Here is a 22,256-nt window from a genome sequence, read left to right on the forward strand (position 1 = left end):
AACCAAATGTTATCCCATTCACATTCTCTCAAACAAATGACCTATACTGTATATACAAGACACAACATTACCTCTTTGTTTACCCTGGCCAGAGGGACAGGGCCATAGTAAGCTAGACTATTTAGCTGCTGTTGTTAGTAGGACAACAAAGAGACAGCATTGGCACTCCGATGGGAAGGACAGCTCTTACAAAAATGCACCATAGTAGAAAAATGAACAACAACATTCCATTGTACTATGATGTGTTTTGGGTCACTACCAAGGCAGGAAAATACTATGGCACTGGTGCAAATACCATGGCATTTTCCTGCCACTGTAGTGACCCAATAAACATGATAGTACCGTGCAGAGCATATGAGCGGAGTGGAGCGGGAGCGAGCGTGGAGCGTGAGCGGACGGATTTTGACAGAGCGCAGAGCGGCATTTTTAAAAGTACGGAGCGTCGCCCTATGTCCCGCTCCAATTTCGCTCGCTCACACCACGAGTCTGAAGCATGCTCAAGCCTGACCCAGAATCCATTTGTTTAATTTAATTTGTGTCGTCCATGAATTTGTATTTTATAGAGCGAGAGGAGCAGCAGCAGCAACAAGAGAAAAGGGTTGAGGAATTCAAAAGTTTATTCACTGCACGTAAAGGCCCCACCATAACAAGGGAGAGAAAAAGAGAGCTGGATGTAGCATTTTTTAAAAATGATTTTCATGGACTATGAACCGCTGAGTAAAGGAGAACGCAAAGGGATGCAACACTTCGCCAGCGTAGCTCAACCGGGCTACACCCCCCCAAGAAACTATGATAAATTAGTACTTTACTTTGTCAAATTTACATCTGAGATGCCCCATTCACATGCTTCAGCTGGCGATCAAAAACGCCGTTAACAAGCACGACAACATTAATAGGCTGTTAGTGAAAGTCGGACACCTGGTGAAAAGTGTACGCAAGAGCACAGAGGAAACCGACCAATTAGGTGTCCGCCCCACAAATGCCTGCGCCATTCGATGGAGCAGCCAGCTGCGGATGATTCAGTCGTTCATCCGGTTGTTCCAAAAAGACCCGTTATGGTAAAACAAACTCAAGTCTAATGTTGCTAACATCACCCTGAATCAAGTACCGCAGCTGACGCACCTTGTCAGTGTGCTGACACCACTAGCAGACCTCACAGACAAAATGCAGAAGGAGCTGGGGAACCTGGGGATGATCCTCCCTGCTGTCACAGAAATCAAATCCCTGCTCACCGATTACACTCACGCTGCACTTCCAATGGGCATCGCTGCTTTTGCAGAAACATTGGCAAACAACGTGTCAATTCGCTATGGAATATACTATACTGATTAACATCTCATTTTAGCGTCAGTGTTAGATCCCCGTTTCAAGACAGAATGGATAATCCGAGATGAGTCTGTATGCAACAAATTCGGGGAGATAAAGTAAGGCTGTGGTTTAAGCTAAAAGTGAAATACATGCAGATTTTGTTCCTTTTTTGGAGTGAGCGGGGGCGATTTGAGTGGAGCGCGATGCAAACTGCGTTGAGCGATAATGAGCGGACTGGCCTGATGTGGCTTTGAGCGGGGGAGCGGAGGGGTGAACAGCTCCGTGAGCGAGGAGCTGAGATTCTCACCGCTCCACTCCGCTCATATGCTCTGGTACCGTGGTATTGTTTTCATTGTAATACCATGTCAGGGAAATACCATGGTAGCTGCACTAGTACCATGGTATTTTCCTGACATGGTACTGAGCAAAAAACACAGATTTTTGTAAAAAATGATACTAGGCCAAGAAACATGGAGAGAAGAAACTGCCAGATGTGTCATAATAGGACACACATTTGATATGGAACATTGGATACATTCAGCGGGGTGGGAAAAAACACAGGAAAACACGTTTTAAATGGATTGTCGGAAGGGCTGTGGTCACCATTCATGTAATACATTAAATATATACATCAGATGGTATTGGGGAGCTATTTCATAGGGTTTTCACAGGTACATTATTTTCCCATTTCAATCTTATACCAACCAGATTGAATTTACAATATAGGGGGGTTGGCAACTAGGTTTGGCCTCCAGTCAATGTGTTGCTGAGCTTGTAGCTAGTCTGCGGGACAGAACATAATTAGCCTATTAACAAATAGCCTATAGCTGCCCAATTCATAGTCCTACACAGTGTAGGTACACTACACATTTAACACGTGGTTAGTGGGCTAATCAATTCAATGACCATAACATAATGATGTCCATCTGGTTACAGTGGGAAAATCACCAATGTCTATATTAATTACATTTTAGTCATTTAGCAGACGCTCTTATCCAGAGCGACTTACAGTTAGTGAATGCATACATGTTTTTTTTGTTTTTTTCCATACTGGCCCCCCGTGGTAAACAAACCCACATCCCTGCCGGCCGAACCCTCCCCTACCTTGGACGACGCTGGACCAATTGTGCGCCGCCCATGGGTCTCCTGGTCGCGGCCGGCTGTGGCACAGCTAGCATTGCGATGCAGTGCCTTAGACCACTGCGCCACTCGGGAGATATTAATAGTCCTACCTGTTCTATTAAAATATATTCATCGTATTTCTACAATATCAAACCAGTGTGTCTTGTTTGCAACGAAACTGTCGCTGTTTGCGAAGAGTTCAATCTGAGATGTTAGTATGCATCTAAGCATGGTACTTTCAGAAGTAGATTTTCCACCCCAGACATGAGGCCGAAGTCCGACGCAGAAAGGAAGGTAGGCCTAAGGAGTGAACACCCTATGTGTTTTACAGTAGCCATTTTAATATGTACATATTTTATTAATATTATTGAACCTTTATTTAACTCGGCAGTTCCTATTGACTTACACAAATCCAGAAGGAGTCAGTAGAAACCATATTTGTTTAAGCAAGTCAGCCATATCAGCTATGTTTTTTTAAGGCAGTAAAAGAGGCTGAATAAACACTAAGCTCCGGTGGCTGATAGCCAGATGTAGCAGTGGTAAGGATTCACTCCATGGTGTTGAAAGGAAAGCTCAAACTTTATGCTGGACTAACAATACTTATGTTACAAATGGTTTAAGTGTTCCGATATTGTCACTAATCTGGATTTAGACTGTCTGCTACTTCAGGTCTAAATAGGGGTATAATCTATACCTTTTGACAGTGTAGGACTACTGAAACCATTGTAAGACAGACTTTTTGTTAGCCTTTAAGGCGTCAGCATGCTTTCCAGCCGAAACAGTTCGGAAGAGTTTGTGCATATATTATGACAACATTTTGTGAGGTTTTCGTTTTGGACTTTCGGTAAGGGTTTTTTCGGCTTTTCGGGAACACAACATTTTTTCCTCGAGGCAAGTCGGTAGCCGAAGTCTACGCCCCTGCGTTGGTGATTGGTCAACAGTAGGGATTCTTCATTAAAGTCTTTGTTGTCATTAAACTTGAGAAGACTTGTTTTCATGCAGGTTTTTTTAATTGAGAAATACTGAACCAAACATGTAAAATTGCACGACTAAGATTTCCTCTGCAAAAATATCAACATTAAAGACGGAATTCTTGAGTTTTCTGACTATTTTGAGGAAGTGGCTATAGACCCTTTTCCAGTACATGACACACTGACGTCACAAACAGATGCGTGCGACTCTTGGCGGCAGTAGTCTAGATTTACATTTGTATTTCTTCTAAACAAGATAACTTTTTTGGGTTCTCATAGGCTTAGAATTATGTTTTGATAATTGCTTGAACAATCGCTAAAATTATATTTGGTTGTGATCTTTGCAAAATAACAATTTTGGATGCAGCAGTTGTTAGCTACAATGCAAATGCCTATTGCAAAAGCTAGCCAAAGAGCCATTTTACTGGTTGAAGTTGAAGTGTTTTTTTAAAGTATAATGCAGTTGATTTGTGATGACACAAACATTATATTAAGCAGGACATTCATACGAGCCTTAAAATCCAATTATAATCCAAAGTAGTGTGAAATGCACTCTTAAGCAACATGTAAATAGAGGCTTTTTTTGCTGGCGTTCTATAAGAACTCCCCCTTGTTCTGCCACCAACTCGCGCCCATCCCCCTCTTGCAGCTATGTTTGTAAACACAGAAAGGGGTCTATGGCGTCTCAAAATGGACAAACCCTACTACTGCCACTTTTTTCTCATTTTTAAAGCAAAGGTCTTTTAAGGGAGTATGCGAGCACAGTCGTTCAGTTGGCCTATCCTTAAGAGATGACAAAATACGTTTTCTTTATAAAATAAATGAATGTTTATTTATAGCACATACTTAGAGCAAATGCACCTCTGACCAAGTGTAACTCCAAAAGAACTCTAATTAAAGGGATAGTTCAATCAAATTACAAACGTACACATTGGTTTCCTCACCCTGTATACAATCCCCAAAAATGCGCACGTCAGCAGTGAAGTTCTCAAGATGGAGGACTTTCAGTACAGCAGTGTTCCCCAATCCTGGTCCCAAAGGGGTGGACTTGTTTGTTTTTGCCCTCACATACCTTATTCCATTCAAAGGCTGGAGTTGCTTAGTTGAGTCCACTGCGTGAGTGTTAAGGCAAAAACTAAAAAGCGCACCCCTTTGTGTCCCCTGGACCAGGATGAACTATCCCTTTAATTAGAGTTCTTTTGGAGTTACACTTGGTCAGAGGTGCATTTGCTCTAAGTATGTGCTATAAATAAACATTCATTTGCATCATCACACTTGTTTCTCTGTACTGAAAGTGCTCTATCTTGAAAACGTAATTGCTAATATGCAACATTTTTGCCGTTGTATTAACAGTGGACTAATGAACAAAATACAACATTATCGTTTTTTTTTTTTACATCCCTTTCATAGCACCTACCACTCCATTAAAGGAGTAGTTCACTATTTTACAACTTGAAGTCCTATATGTAAGGTTTATATACAGGGGACGTTGGTGTGTACCCAAGATTCGAAGGTATGTACTCAGGAGATTAATCTCTGATTTTAGCAGTGCCATTTTTCCGCCTTCGCGGCATTGCACTGTGGTTCTTCAATGTTTTCCTGCCCCTGTTGAAAAGATAAAACATTTGTGGATCTTTAGAAAATGTCTCCTGTATCTGCCGTTTCCATCATGTTGCAATGATTTCTTTGCTAAATGTTTTTTTGTCAAATAAACCTAGGCCAATGGAAACCTGTCTACTGATGCCATCTCTAGATCCTGAAATGCAAACTAGGCTCCACTGTCACAATCAGGACTAGGTGACTGTAGGTTTAGAATCAGTGTGGAAGGAGAGAGGCAGGCTGGGTTTGTCCTCACTGTTAATCTGTCAACTCTGGATAGGATCCCAGTCCTAAATAGAAGTCTGAGATCAACTTCCTGGTCCCCTGTGAATGCCACACCCCCTCCCATTGTACCATATGTATGAACACATTTTGAACAATGGCTGACTAATATGCTGTGGTCCTTACTAACACAATAGGAAAGGTTGTGGTTGACGTGGGCCATCACATGTGAGTACTCAGGTCTTTCACTCTGAGCATTCATATCAATGACTCACCCTCAAATGGACTATCAATACCAGAGTTCTACAATACTATTTACATAATCAACTGGACATTACAACAGCCTGTCCCTCAATATAGTCCTGGTCATATATTGTTTATCTTACTATTGTTATAACTGCTAACTTTTTAGCATTTGTGGCACAAATCCATTGCAAGTCAATGGTACGTACAGTGGGGGGGGGGGGGGGGGTATTTAGTCAGCCACCAATTGTGCAAGTTCTCCCACTTAAAAAGATGAGAGAGGCCTGTAATTTTCATCATAGGTACACATCAACTATGACAGACAAATTGAGAGAGAAAAAATCCAGAAAATCACATTGTAGGATTTTTAATGAATTTATTTGTAAATTATGGTGGAAAATAAGTATTTGGTCACCTACAAAGCAAGATTTCTGGCTCTCACGGACCTGTAACTTCTTCTTTAAGAGGCTCCTCTGTCTTCCACTCGTTACCTGTATTAATGGCACCTGTTTGAACTTGTTATCAGTATAAAAGACACCTGTCCACAACCTCGAACAGTCACACTCCAAACTCCACTATGGCCAAAACCAAAGAGCTGTCAAAGGACACCAGAAACACAATTGTAGACCTGCACCAGGCTGGGAAGACTGAATATGCAATAGGTAAGTAGCTTGGTTTGAAGAAATCAACTGTGGGAGCAATTATTAGGAAATGGAAGACATACAAGACCACTGATAATCTACCTCGATCTGGGGCTCCACGCAAGATCTCACCCCATGGGGTCAAAATGATCACAAGAACGGTGAGCAAAAATCCTGTGGTCCTCTGTAGCTCAGCTGGTAGAGCACAGCACTTGTAACGCCAAGGTAGTGGGTTCGATCCCCGGGACCACCCATACACAAAAATGTATGCACGCATGACTGTAAGTCGCTTTGGATAAAAGCGTCTGCTAAATGGCATATTATTATTTTATTATAAAAAATCCCAGAACCACACAGGGGGACCTAGTGAATGACCTGCAGAGAGCTGGGACCAAAGTAACAAAGCCTACCATCAGTAACACACTACGCCGCCAGGGACTCAAATCCTGCAGTGCCAGACGTGTCCCCCTGCTTAAGCCAGTACATGTCCAGGCCCGTCTGAAGTTTGCTAGAGTGCATTTGGATGATCCAGAAGAGGATTGGGAGAATGTCATATGGTCAGATGAAACCAAAATATAACTTTTTGGTAAAAACTCAACTTGTCGTGTTTGGAGGACAAAGAATGCTGAGTTGCATCCAAAGAACACCATACCTACTGTGAAGCATGGGGGTGGAAACATCATGCTTTGGGGCTGTTTTTCTGCAAAGGGACCAGGACGACTGATCCGTGTAAAGGAAAGAATGAATGGGGCCATGTATCGTGAGATTTTGAGTGAAAACCTCCTTCCATCAGCAAGGGCTTTGAAGATTAAACGTGGCTGGGTCTTTCAGCATGACAATGATCCCAAACACACAGCCCCGGCAACGAAAGAGTGGCTTCGTAAGAAGCATTTCAAGGTCCTGGAGTGGCCTAGCCAGTCTACAGATCTCAACCCCATAGAAAATCTTTGGAGGGAGTTGAAAGTCTGTGTTGCCCAGCGACAGCCCCAAAACATCACTGCTCTAGAGGAGATCTGCATGGAGGAATGGGCCAAAATACCAGCAACAGTGTGTGAAAACCTTGTGAAGACTTACAGAAAACGTTTGACCTGTGTCATTGCCAACAAAGGGTATTATAAAAAAGTATTGAGAAACTTTTGTTATTGACCAAATACTTATTTTCCACCATAATTTGCAAATAAATTCATTAAATATCCTACAATGTGATTTTCTGGATTTTATTTTCTCATTTGTCTGTCATAGTTGACGTGTACCTATGATGAAAATGACAGGCCTCTCATCTTTTTAAGTGGGAGAACTTGCACAATTGGTGGCTGACTAAATACTTTTTTTCCCCACTGTATTACTGCACTGACTGTGAGACGAGATTCTACAGATTGGGCAATTTAAAAAGACACCAACGTATACATAAGAAGTGGTAGTGGATTGGATCAAATGAAGAAAGCATAGAACACTCTATTGTAATCCTATTGTTTCTCACTATGAGAGAACTGTGCAGAGGAAAGGGAGTGTTGTATAATGTTGGCATCTATTTACTTTACTGATCAGTGTTCACCTTGTCAGTTTTGCTGTACCAGGGTATGGAGGAAACCATGAGTACATGCATCCATGCCGTGTGTCAGCATTGCAGGCTGGTGGTGGTGGTGTGGGGTGTGTTTTCATGGCACACATTGGGCCCCTTGATATATGTGGTGCAACGTTTGAATGCCACAGGATATCTAAACATAATTGCCAATCAGGTGCATCCCTTCATGGCAATAGTTATCCATCTGCAAAATATATTTTTTCAGCAGGATTATGCCCCATGCCACAAGGCTTGTCCAGGATTGGTTCCACGAACATGACAGTGAATTTAGCTTACTGCAGTGGCCTTCCGAGGCACCAGATCTCCATCCAATTGTGCATCGGATGGAACAAGCTATTCGGAGTAGAGATCCACTCCCAGCCAACCTGACACAACTGTGGGAAGCATTGCAGTCAACATGGGCCAGCATCCCTGTGGAACGCTCTACAAACCTTGGAGAGTCCATGCCCTGACGAATTGAGGCTGTTCTGAGGACAAAGGGGGATGCAACTCAATATTAGTTCCTAATGTTTTGTACACTCAGTGCCTTTGGAAAGTATTCAGTCTCCTCGACTTCTTCCACATTTTGTTAGGTTAAAACATTTTCCTCATCAATCTACACACAACAGCCCTTTTTAGAATTTTTAGCAAATGTATTCAAAATAAAAACCTGAAATACCTTATTTACATAAGTATTCAGACCCTTTGCTATGAGACTTGAAATTAAGCTCCGGTGCATCCTGTTTCCATTAAGATTAATGTTTCAACAACTTGATTGGAGTCCACTTGTGTTAAATTCAATTGATTGGACATGATTTGGAAAGGCACACACCTGTCTATATAAGGTCCCACAGTTGACAGTGCATGTCAGAGCATGGTGGTGGCAGCATCATGCTGTAGGGATGTTTTTCAGTGGCAGTGACTGGGAGACAAGTCAGGATCAAGGGAAAGATAAACGGAGCAAAGTTCATAGAGATCCCTGATGAAAACCTGCTCCAGAGTGCTCAGGACCTCAGACTGGGGCTAAGGTTCACCTTCCAACAGGACAACGACCCTAAGCACACAGCCAAGACAACACAGGAGTGGTCCAGCAGAGCCCGGACTTGAACCCGATCGAACATCTCTGGAGATACCAGAAAATAGCTGTGCAGCGACGCTCCCCATCCAACTTGACAGAGCTTGAGAGGATCTGCAGAGAAGAATGGGAGAAACTCCCCAAATACAGGTGTGTCAAGCTTGTCGCGTCGTACCCAAGAAGACTCAAGGCTGTAATCGCTGCCTAAGGCGCTTCAACAAAGTACTGAGTAAAGGGTCTGAATACTTATGTAAATGTCATATTTAAAGTTTTTTTTTTTCTATTTGCAAAAAATACTGTTTTTTCGTTGTCATTATGGGGTATTGTGTGTAGATTGATGAGGGAAAAAACGATGTAATCAATTTTAGAATAAGGCTGTAACGTAACAAAATGTGGAAAAAGTCAAGGGATTTGAATACTTTAGGAATTCACTGTATATCAGATAAAGATGGTGTGATGATCAGTTTTCAGCATTAGTTTGGGTGGATTATTTTATATTACTAAACAACTTTTGTTTAATGATAAACAGGCTATGAATTGACTACTTGTGTTTTATAAATTGTCTTTTAAAACTAGATTCATTATTTTAGTCATTGATTATGAATTTATTTGGATGACTTTATTGAAGTTAATTGATCTGGTGGCAGGTAGCCTAGCGGTTAAGAGTGTTGGGTCAGTAACTGAAAGGTCGCTGGTTTGAATCCCGAGCCAACTAGGTGAAAAATCTGTCGTTGTGCCCTTGATCAAGGCAATTAACCCTAATTGGTCCTGTAAGTTGCTCTGGATAAGAGCATCTGCTAAATGACAAAAATGTAATGAAAAATAATGTTTTGTACATTAATTTGTTCTTGGCAACATCTTCTTGTGTATAATTAAATGAAACAAACTGTTTTAAATATAATAGTTAGTGTCTATATATGAACCAAATTTGATATCATTTACATTCTCCCAAACAAATGGCCTATACTGTATATACAAGACACAACATGACCTCTTTGTTTACCCTGGCCAGAGGGACAGGGCCATAGTAGGCTAGACTATGTAGCTGCTGTTGTTAGTAGGACAACAAAGAGACAGCATTAGCACTCCGATGTGAAGGACAGCTCTTACAAAAATGCACCATGGTAGAAAAATGAACAACAACATTCCATTGTACTATGATGTGTTTTGGGTCACTACCAAGGCAGGAAAATACTATGGCACTGGTGCAAATACCATGGCATTTTCCTGCCACTGTAGTGACCCAATAAACATGATAGTACCATGGTATCTTTTTCATTGTAATACCATGTCAGGGAAATACCATGGTAGTTGCACTAGTACCATGGTATTTTCCTGACATGGTAATGAACAAAAAACACAGATTTTTGTAAAAAATGATACTGGGCCAAGAAACATGGAGAGAAGAAACTGCCAGATGTGTCATAATAGGACACACATTTGATATGGAACATTGGATACATTCAGCAGGGTGGGAAAAACACAGTCAAACACGTTTTAAATGGATTGTCGGAAGGGCTGTGGTCACCATTCATGTAATACATTAAATATATACATCAGACGGTATTGGGGAGCTATTTCATAGGGTGTTCACAGGTACATTATTTTCCCATTTCAATCTTATACCAACCAGATTGAATTTACAATATAGGGGGGTTTGTAACTAGGTTTGGCCTCCAGTCAATGTGTTGCTGAGCTTGTAGCTAGTCTGCAGGCCAGAACATAATTAGCCTATTAACAAATAGCCTATAGCTGCCCAATTCATAGTCCTACACAGTGTAGCTACACTACACATTTAACACGTGGTTAGTGGGCTAATCAATTCATTGACCATAACATAATGATGTCCATCTGATTACAGTGGTAAAATCACCAATGTCTGTATTAATAGTGTCGTATCGGATGAATGGTGGCCATTATTTCTGTCAACAAAGAGTCCGTCTATGCTGCATCGTGTTAGAGGCTTTTTTTTTAATCACGAGGTTACAGCATAAATGACAGGTGATATGACACCCGGAGAACGGCTCCTCCGATTGCCATGGCCGTTCTGACGTCTTCTTCGTTTAACCCCCCTATTTATAAACAATGAAGCTCCCTCTTCTGGCCAATCCCGAGTCTCCCCTGTCTACAAGACACTTCCGGTCTGTTGGATGTGGCGTTACACCCAAAACATTCCCTCTTGATACTAACACAACCAACATTCCATTTCTTCATGAAAAACATTTAACAAAGGCATAATCTTCAGATACTATATTCCCCCCTTCGAGACGAACTAAACGTCTCGAAAACAAACAGAATAGGATTATGACTAGTAACAATTTATCTTATTGAGTATCTTTAACATTAAACCAAAAACATTCTCCTCTAGAGTGTAAATACCTTTCTATGCAATAACCGTTTATGAAGTGTGAATACATTACTATCTTTATGAAGTGTGAATACATTACTATGAAATATGAAGAAATCTCTATGGAGTGTAAGAGCGAAAAACTGTCCGGCAGCCATCTTTTCAAATATCCATCCATCAATCAAGACAGTAAAATTCTCTCACGGTCCCTCTGCCCCAGGCGACCACCTTCGGTACTCCAGATAACCTCATAACCCATGTAAATGCACTTGAAAGTATGATGCAATTAAATACACATGTAAGCCCCTGCAAACAAAATCCTATCCAAAAACATCCACTCTAAAGGCTGGTCAACCCATTGGACCCAAAAGTGGAACTCTCCCTACCTAAATTTTCCTCTGTCCCTAAGCATTCATGAAAAAAACATCTAAGATCCTCACATGTATTCAATAACATCATTCTACAAAATTAATCCCTAAAAATATGACACAATTATGTATTACACATGTCTATATTTCATTGCAGACACTGGAATGTAGTCCACTACACTTCATCTCCCTGTAGTCTCGACTTCCAATGGATTGTTGCTGATGGAATCAGCCACACCCTCCTTGTTTCATCTCCTCCAGTCATATTGTCCCTTCATATTGTCTTTGTTTGAGTATTTCAATCTCCACATGTTCTCCCAAATGCTTCTGGAATGAAAAAGAAACGACCAAACAGTATCTTTTGCAAAACAAACACTTTCAAATTAAACATGAATATCAACTAAGAATATAAACTGATATATAAATGATGCATGAATCACATAAACCTATTCCCCCCTTTGATTCATAAATCCTACCAACATCACCCCAATATTGAAAAAATAAAAATAAAAATTGAAAAATAATCAACTCATAAAAAAAAAGATATTTATCCATCAGTAGTCCATCCATCTTCCTCCAGATCAGGAACAGTCAACACCGGCATCTGAGTGTTGTCTCCAGGCATCACTCGCCAACCTATCTCAATATCATAACTTTCTCAAAGGTCAGTAACAAATTACAAACATCACACAGTGTTATCCAAGCTGAAACTAAAATCTGACCCATCACTGCCCCTACTGGCCTAATTGATATTGCAACCAAATCCTCTCAGATCTCCCAAACACATCCCTTATAATGCATCTATAACCCCAGTGATATTATCTGAACTATCTGGACTCAAAGTATAACTAATATTTATCAATATGATCTTCCCAAATGTAACACCATACCATGAATAAAGTCCCCCCTTCTCCCTTAGACTTATCCTTCAATGATAGGTTTGAAGCCTATGACATGTCCCTTTTCATCCTATTTTGAACTCTAGTTTCAAATTGATCTGTGTTCGGTGCTACTCCTCTTTTAATAGTAAAAGCCTCATATGGAAGCTTCAACGTTGACATGTAACCAAATCCTGTCCATCCCTAATGTAAGAATATATATGCTTTATCACCCCAAACCCTCTAAATATCTCTAAAATTCCCCATAATCACATTGTCAGGCAAAACTAATCCTTTAACCATCAAAGTCCTGCTGTTCCCACTAACTGGTCCACAAAAATTACATCATATTTGTCATCTCTAACCTTATGTTCATGCTTATCCAAAGTCATCATACAATCATCACAATCTGATATTCCCATAAACATACCCTTTACCTCATATGTTTTATTAGAACAAAAACAACTTTTAGCCCTCAATGTTTCACCTGAATACTTCAGGGTTCCGTTGTTACCTGATTTTCCTTTCCCATTTAACAATTCCCATAGGGTAATTCATTTAACCAAGAACACTTAAACCTAGGCTTAAACCACTGTTCTGACAACGACACCATTTTATCGGTCAATGACTGTTGCTGATACCACAGTCATGACAAAGCATAAGACTGAACCATACCTGATAGAGGCCGCGCGACCGTCTAACATGTTTGGTGCTGGAATCCTCAACAGACATGGACCCTCAAGATTCCTCACTGATCTTACAGAATGAGTTAATATATCTCTAATTTCCACAACAGAAGAACGAGCGGTACTGATCAGATACCTCTCCCTGTCTGTCATTAAAATCAAAGACCTCATCCTGTATCTCCATGATGAATCTATATTCTCTCTACCATTATCTGAACATAAACCCCTGAGTCTCTCTTGCTGCCTCCTTTAATTTCAGAAAAGTTGTTGTCGATGTTATACTCCCTACATTTGCTATTGCCATCATATCACTAATCCCTTCCAAAGTTACCATTAAAGTAGTTGACTTAATTGCTGTATCAACCCTAATTACTTCTAGTGCAAAAGTTCCCATTATCCTCTGTGTATTATCTACTGTTGGAGTGACTACTGTAATCTACTCCTCCTGAACTCCTTCGGTGACTGCGGAAGCTTCAACAGATTTCAAATCTTCCATTATAGGCATCACTTTACGAATTACATAGCCCTTTAACCCATAATTCTTAACCGGAGCAACTTCTAATGCTTGCCCTAAATAAGCATACATATATCCTCCCTGACCTTTCTCTGTAACATTACGCCAAATAAGTGAACAGTCACTCCTAACCTCTTCCACTTCATATCGTTGTACAAACTATCCCTCCTTTGACTAGGTGCAACAGCTTCTACTCCTGGTCCTGATAACAATACTTATTCTCCATAATTATCTCTCCATATGGGAGGAACGTCCCCATCCTAACCCTAATAAGTATTCTTTCCCTAACATTGGTGCTGTATTGGTTCCCTTATAATCAAATGCGATATATTTATGGCTTTAATAACTATCAATGTTGAAAGAGTTAAATTGCTTCTCACTGTTGTTATAATAGACTGAAGTGTTAATGTCCTTAGTTACTCCTAGTTTTCCCCAAAGAAAAAATGTGTCTTTGCTTGTACTTCCATCTATCACCACTAGTGTCACTTTTTCCCCAAATCTCAGTCCTTTCCCTAATCCCTGACTTTCAAACTTGTGATTACACAAAATACACCTATAATTACCTTGATCTCCCTGCTGGGAACTGTAACTATAGATACTCAATCACCCTCAATCTTTTCTTATCATTCAGCAACACATACTTTCTCAATGCATCTGCCCCTAACAGATCTAACCTCCTACCATATCTTCCCACTAAACTTCTAAAAATGTCATTCACCACTTCTCTCTCTGTCTTACTACTAACTTTGAAACTTAGCTTACTGTCTCAGAGTTCCTTCAACCCTAATCTACTCCTAACTTATTTTAATCTAATCTTTTCTCTCATAACATTTACAACTTTTCCCCCTGATTTTTCACAAAATCCCTTACCACCAAATGTTTAGAATATGTGATTGGGAAAGTTCCCCACCTGCTTCTGACTCATTACACACAGACGTGGCAAACGTCTAAACACCTTTTAGCCTAGCCTGAAATCTCTTAGTGTAAGAATGTCACCCAGAATAAACAGTCACCCCTTTTAACTTTTCAGACAGATTGTCTAATAGACAGTCGTCTAGTGTACATTTTATTGTACAATTCAATTTAAACAATGCATCTCTTCCCAACACTGCAATAACAGTATCTTCTAATATTAGTACTTTAAGAGTAATTAACTGTTTTACTACCTCAAATCCCTATCCTAATTAGTTATCAATTAGTGAGATGTTTAACCTCTTTAGGCTGAACACAGATAAGTTTTCCCCTATTCACTATCACTTCTAATGGTCGGTTGTTTTTACTTCAATTGTTGGCTATTTTCTCTTCTTCTCTAATCGATGCTCTCAGCAATGCACCCCCCTTCCGGATCTTCTAGACACTAACAGGTGATCTTCACTTGCTCCTTCATCTTCCTCTGTTGTTTTCTCTCGACTCATTTTCATCACAGGTAAAGTACCCAATCTGTCCACAATTATAACAGTCTTCTGAAAGTTGCTGAAAGTGTAGCTGAAATCTTCCTCCTCCTTCTATTTCTTCTCGTCAATTCTGTGTCTGTCCAGAAACTGGCTTTGGATATGAATCAACTGGTACCCCCTTGGCTGGTACAATTGCATTTGATATTATTCAGTTAAAGCTGTAACAGTGATTGTTGATTTGGTTCACTCTGATTCTTCATAACCAAAACTTATCTTCTCCACCCGTTGTATGATTGAGTTTTCAGAGTTTCTTCGTCCTGTTCTTTCTTCTTCTCCAATTCTTGGGATCCTTTTCTCAGCAGTTTCTCCTCTTCTGTATCTTCAGCTGTGTTACTTCTAAACTATTTGCTTTATCCAGGCATGATAAGCATCGGTCTATATCTCTATTTCTTCTTTGCTAGTCATTGTAGGATAAAATCCTCTCGAACATAAAGCACCTTTAATCTCCAAATCTTCATCACTTTCTTCATCAGAACTCGAATCTCTTGTCTCCTTCTTCGTTCAACTTTCATCAGAGATCAAATCTCGTGTATCCTTCTTCGTTTCTCTCTTGCCAACTTCCTTCTGATCACAGAGTCATATCCACCCATGACCTCTCTCAATCACTCTCATCTTCATCATCCTCATCTTCTTTAAGTTCCCAGACATCTCGGTTTTTCTTCCTTCTGGAGTTTTGGATTCATCTTTATCGTCGTTTCTGCTTGTATTCGTCTTCATCTCTGATGCCATAATCACCCTCCTGGATGATCACTGAAAGCTTCCTTCTCATAAGGTGGGTGTCTTTTTGCTGAATCCGTATGTGAGAAAGGTGTACTAACTTCTGCCATTAGTTTTTCTAACCCTACTTTCTAACCCTACTTTAATTAAAGGATTACTATTTCACCCCTATATCAATCGGTGTAATCACCTTCCTCTAGCCTTGCTGTCCTTTCTCCCCCTTGTAACAACTATTTTATATTCCTTTATTATGAATTAGCTTATTTTAGACTGTATAGCCTAAAAATTGGGGACATTTTTCCCCAATTTCCCCCCTGTAATTATTAATATAAACCTAACAACTCCAAATAAATCCAAATAAATCAATTAAAAATCATGAATAATTAAAACCAATTTTTATTCCTATATCCTATGTCCCCAATTTATCCATTAGTGGTGGCTATATTACCACAACCCATCAAATGCAAGTAAATGAAGTTAGTCAACTTCAAAGCAATCCCCCAAAAACAAAGCCTCTAACCCTATCATTACTCCAATTCCCATAAACCCCTTGCTCAATCAGCTCTAATTATCTTAAATTTACAGAACAATGTCAATCCTTGATTCCCAACACATCTGTAATCAAACCCCAGTGATACACAGATCTTCCAAAATGCAATTTTTAATGAAATAGCATTTGCCAAGCCTATGTAAAATCGTCATAACATCACATATCTTGTAACAGTAACCTTTTTTTTTTTTGACTTGATCCTCTGCCGCGTCACGTGATCACTTCCTGTATCTCCTCGCTCCCCCTCTCTCCTGTCTCTCATGACAAGGGACAAAGACACAGAAACAGCTTTTAGTAGTTAATGCCATCACTGAGTATTTCCAACCATTCAATATTCATTCGTTCTACATTATTCACTCTAAGACTAAACTCAGAACTAAATAGATCGCTCAAAAACATTATTTTATTTTAATCCGTTATTTAATTATTTAATTCAATTTATTATAATCCGCTACCATATATCTAATTTATAAATTCAATAGGTTACAAAACAAGTTTCATCTTTAACCAATCGCAGTTTAAACTAGAATCATCGTGCTAAAATCTATCTTCTCTTTGTCCGTGTGTTTCTCTGTCTGCCCCTGCAGCTCCCAAATGGGACCTATGACCTCGACCCACCATTTTGTTTTGTAGGCTTAGCACAACCGCATGTCGTAGTTTTAGCCCCGTAAAATCAAGCACATGCGCACATCCATTAAAAAAAATTACCTTTTCACCATGGAAGGAAGATTCTCTACTCTCTCTCCCCAAACAGACAGAATAACACTCCAGCTGTAACTCCCGTTTCCCCCTTATAGTCAAACAACATTTAACAGCGCTCACAAAACATATAACCTGACTTAAACACAGAGACAAATTTAAGAGACTTTAATCCATCGCAATGGAATCTCTAAGGATACGTTAGCATGTAGCACACAACACAATTAGCATTAGCCTCTAGCTAACTGCGGCCTACCCAGCCCTAAGTAACCTGTACCGTGGCCAAATCATTGTCCATTATTATCAATATCTCCGCCTAACTTTATGCTGCCGTAAGTTCTGGATAATCATAGAGAGGTTACCCCATGCATTATAGTTCGTCAACCATACGATGAGCATAACATGCATATAATCCGTCCAGCTTATAATTCCCAGAATCAACCTCACCACACCGAACGCGTTGCAAGGATTTTATGGCCCATTCCTAAAGAATCGCCTCGCTTCGAGGTCTTTACCAGATTCACGGTGCCCTAAAGAATGCGCATATCGGCCTTCTCTAAATTTCCCCATTGTCACCCGTTACCAATGGAATCTATCTTAATGCTCTAAATTTCCCCATTGTCACCCGTTACCAATGAAATAAAATTTTAGCAGACTCCAGTCGACCGCAATAACGCCACCCGAGGCAAGGTCATATGGAACATCTCTCCAGTGTACACAAGTCATATCCAATCTAACAAACTCCGAAGCGGTAAGAAAACACTCACCCTTTTGGCCATGCTTCAAAGAGAGTTAGCCTGGCGGTTGACTGAAACAAGGAAGATACGCAAACCCAGCCCCACGTTGGGCGCCATTATGTCGTATCGGATGAATGGTGGCCATTATTGCTGTCAACAAAGAGTCCGTCTATGCTGCATTGTGTTAGAGGCTTTTATTAAAATCACGAGGTTACAGCATAAATGACAGGTGATATGACACCTGGAGAACGGCTCCTCCGATTGCCATGGCCGTTCTGACGTCTTCTTCGTTTAACCCCCTTATTTATAAACAATGAAACTCTCTCTTCTGGCCAATCACCAGTCTCCCCTGTCTACAAGACACTTCCGGTCTGTTGGATATGGCGTCACACCTAAAACATTCCCTCTTGATACTAACATAAACACATTCCATTTCTTCATGAAAAACATTTAACAAAGGCATAATCTTCAGATACTATAATAGTCCTACCTGTTCTATTAAAATATATTCATTGTATTTCTCCAGTATCAAACCAGTGTGTCTTGTTTGCAACGAAACTGTCGCTGTTTGCGAAGAGTTCAATCTGAGATGTTAGTATGCATCTAAGCATGGTACTTTCAGAAGTAGATTCAGAAGTCCACACACCGCCCGGGCAACGAAGGAGTGGCTTCGTAAGAAGCATTTCAAGGTCCTGGAGTGGCCTAGCCAGTCTCCAGATCTCAACCCCATAGAAAATCTTTGGAGGGAGTTGAACGTCTGTGTTGCCCAGCGACAGCCCCAAAACATCACTGCTCTAGAGGAGATCTGCATGGAGGAATGGGCCAAAATACCAGAAACAGTGTGTGAAAACCTTGTGAAGACTTACAGAAAACGTTTGACCTGTGTCATTGCCAACAAAGGGTATATAACAAAGTATTGAGAAACGTTTGTTATTGACCAAATACTTATTTTCCACCATAATTTGCAAATAAATATATTAAAAATCCTACAATATGATTGTCTGGATATTTTTTCTCATTTTGTCTGTCATAGTTGACGTGTACCTATGATGAAAATTACAGGCCTCTCTCATCATTTTAAGTGGGAGAACTTGCACAATTGGTGGCTGACTAAATACTTTTTTCCCCCACTGTATACAGTCACAGTGAAAGTCTACACACCCCTTTACATTTTGCAAGCTTAAATCTTAATAGAGATTAAATATTGTTTTTATCCTGCCGACCTACAAAAACTATCCCACATTTTCAAAGTGTAAGAAAATTGTAGAACAATTTTCCTTCTAAAGATATCCTGTAGTTTTGATTAGATATATTTTCACACCCCATGAAACAGTTCTACAGCAACTTTACATGTGTGTTGTGGCTTGAAACTTGCTAGGTAGCAGTTTAAGACATGGTTGAATCCTAATCAATCCATCCAATGTGAGCACATGTTGATTGAAGTACAGTAGATTAATAAAGCTACAGTACTGCAGCCGGTGACAAAGCTGCGTATATTGAAAAAGCTTGTTAGTGCATAGGTCAAATGTATCTTTGTGATACTCATTTCAGGTATTTTTTCCAGCTAGACAAACACTAAATATTTCACTTAAAACATAGTTTTGTTGTATTTAATGATAGAGAAGAGAAGAGTTTGACCAACACAGATTCATGTCCAATCTTTGAGGACGTGTCTACATTGTTAGAGTGGTCACATGCCAATCTGTTCCATATAATAGACAGTCTTTGGAACAGTGGAAAGTTGCATGGCCCCTTGGTTGTTGCTAAGCATGCATTCTTCTTCTATGGTGTTTATTGGTGGTGTTCAGACCAATGTTAAAGGTACATCACTGCCACCTTCTGGGCTGGAGTGTGATAGAGACATGTGGTTCTGTCCTGGTGAGATCACAGGGTCAGAGAAAACTCCTGACTGTGGTCATACCAAAACACTCCAGGCACTCAGCCCATAAGAACCATTCATACTGTCAGATCTAATATGGAAGAACTGTTTAATCAGCTTCTTGATATGCCACAACTGTCAGGTGGATTGATTATCTTGGCAAAGGAGAAATGCTCACTAATAGAGATGGAACCAAATGTGTGCACTAAATTTGAGAAAAATTAGCTTTTTGTGCGTATGGAACATTTCTGGGATCTTTTATTTCAGCTCATGAAACAAGGGACCAACACTTTACATGTCAAGTTTATATATTTTTTCAGTATAATTCTATAAGACAATTTACTAAACACGTAGTCATTTCATTTTAATTGTCACATGTTTGGTAAACAACAGGTGTAGACTAACAGTGAAATGTTGACCAACAATGGAGAACACAATACAACAATTATAATAATAGGGAAAAAGATTGTAGCACAAGGAATTAATACACGATGAGCAATGGTAGCTTGGCTATATACATGGGGTGCCAATACCTAGTCAATGGTAGCTTGGCTATATACATGGGGTGCCAATACCTAGTCAATGATAGCTTGGCTATATACATGGGGTGCCAATACCTAGTCAATGGTAGCTTGGTTATATACATGGGGTGCCAATACCTAGTCAATGGTAGCTTGGCTATATACATGGGGTGCCAATACCTAGTCAATGGTAGCTTGGCTATATACATGGGGTGCCAATACCTAGTCAATGGTAGCTTGGCAAATTACATTGGGTGCCAAATACCTAGTCAATGATAGCTTAGATATATACAGTGCATTCTGAAAGTATTCAGACCCCTTGACTTTTCCCAAATTTGATTATGTTACAGCCATATTCTAAAATTGATTAAATAGTTTTTCCCCTCATCAATCTACACACAATACCCCATAATGTCAAAGCAAAAGACAGGTTTTTATAAGTTTTTCCTAATTTATTAATAAAAAAAGGGAAATATCAAATTTACATAAGTATTCAGACCCTTTCCTCAGTACTTTCTTGAAGCACCTTTGGCAGCGATTACAGCATCGAGTCTTCTTGGGTATGACACTACAAGCTTGGCACACCTGTATTTGGGGAGTTTCATCCATTCAAGCTCTGTCAGGTTGGATGGGGAGCGTTGCAGCACAGCTATTTTCTGGTCTCTCCAGAGATGTTCAATCGGGTTCAAGTCTGGGCTCTGGCTGGGCCAGGTGAACCTTCGCCCCAGTCTGAAGTCCTGAGCGCTTTGGAGCAGGTTTTCATCAAGGATCTCTCTGTACTTTGCTCCGTTCATTATTCCCTCGATCTGGACTAGTCTCCCAGTCCCTGCCTCTGAAAAACATCCATGCTTCACCGTACGCATGGTGCCAGGTTTCCTCCAGACGTGACGCTTGGCATTCAGGTCAAAGAGTTCAATCTTGGTAACATCAGAAAATAATCTTGTTTCTCATGGTCAGAGTCATTTAAGTGCCTCTTGGCAAACTCCAAGCAGGCTGAACTCTGGAGCTCTGTCAAAGTGATCATCGGGTTCTTGGTCACCTCCCTGACCAAGGCCCTTCTCCCCCGATTGCTCAGTTTGGCCGGGCGGACAGCTCTAGGAAGAGTCTTGGTGGTTCCAAACTTCTTCCATTTAAGAATGACCACTGTGTTCTTGGGGACCTTCAATGCTGCAGACATTTTTTGGTACCCTTCCCCAGATCTGTGCCTCGACACAATCCTGTCTCGGAGTTCTACGGACAATTCCTTTGACCTCATGGCTTGGTTTTTGCTCTGACATGCAATGTCAACTGTCGGATGTTATATAGAAAGGTGTGTACCTTTCCAAACCATGTCCAATCAATTTAATTGATCTCAGGTGGACTCCAATCAAGTTCACAAGGAAGATCAATGGAAACAGGATGCACCTGAGCTAAATTTCGAGATTCATAGAAAAGTGTCTGGAATACTTATTTAAATAAGGTATCTGTTTTTAATTTCTCATAAATTTGCAAAAATGTCTAAACCTGTTTTCGCTTTGTCATTATGTGGTATTGTGTGTAGATTGAGGGATTATATATACACATTTTGAATTAATTTTACAATAACGCTGCAACGTATTTTCTTGTTGAAAAGTCAAGGGGTCTAAATACTTTCAGAATGCACTGTATAGACTAACTATTTTACTTTAAACACTTTGTTATATTTATGGACAAGATAAGAAGAGGTTGCCCAGCACAAACTCATGTACAAACATCATTTTTCATTACATATTTGTAATTTAGCAGATGCTCTTATCTAGAGCGACTTTTAGGACCAATTGGGGTTAATTGCCTTGCTCAAGGGCCCAATGACAGATTTTGGACCTAGTTGGCTCAGGATTCAAACCAGTGACCTTTCAGTTACTGGCCCAACACTCTTAACCACTAGGCTACCTGTTAAATACATAACACAATACGTGACATAAGTAGAATACAGAACACTTGAAACATTACAGGACATTTTTCATGATGGAAATTGAAATATTAAAATGTGATTTTAAAAAAAGAGTTTTTGGGAAAACCATTTAAGAGCTGGAGTTATTATGCAGTCTGATAGCAGTGGGTAGAGTCGCGTTTCGCAGGCGGTTTGTACATGCAGTTAGACAGGACAGTTTGTGGCTGTTTCTCAGGAGCCTGGTGGTGC

The sequence above is a fragment of the Coregonus lavaretus genome (genome assembly GCF_964263955.1).
Source record: "Coregonus lavaretus genome assembly, contig: HAP1_SCAFFOLD_48, whole genome shotgun sequence".
NCBI classification, from domain to species: Eukaryota; Metazoa; Chordata; class Actinopteri; order Salmoniformes; family Salmonidae; genus Coregonus; species Coregonus lavaretus.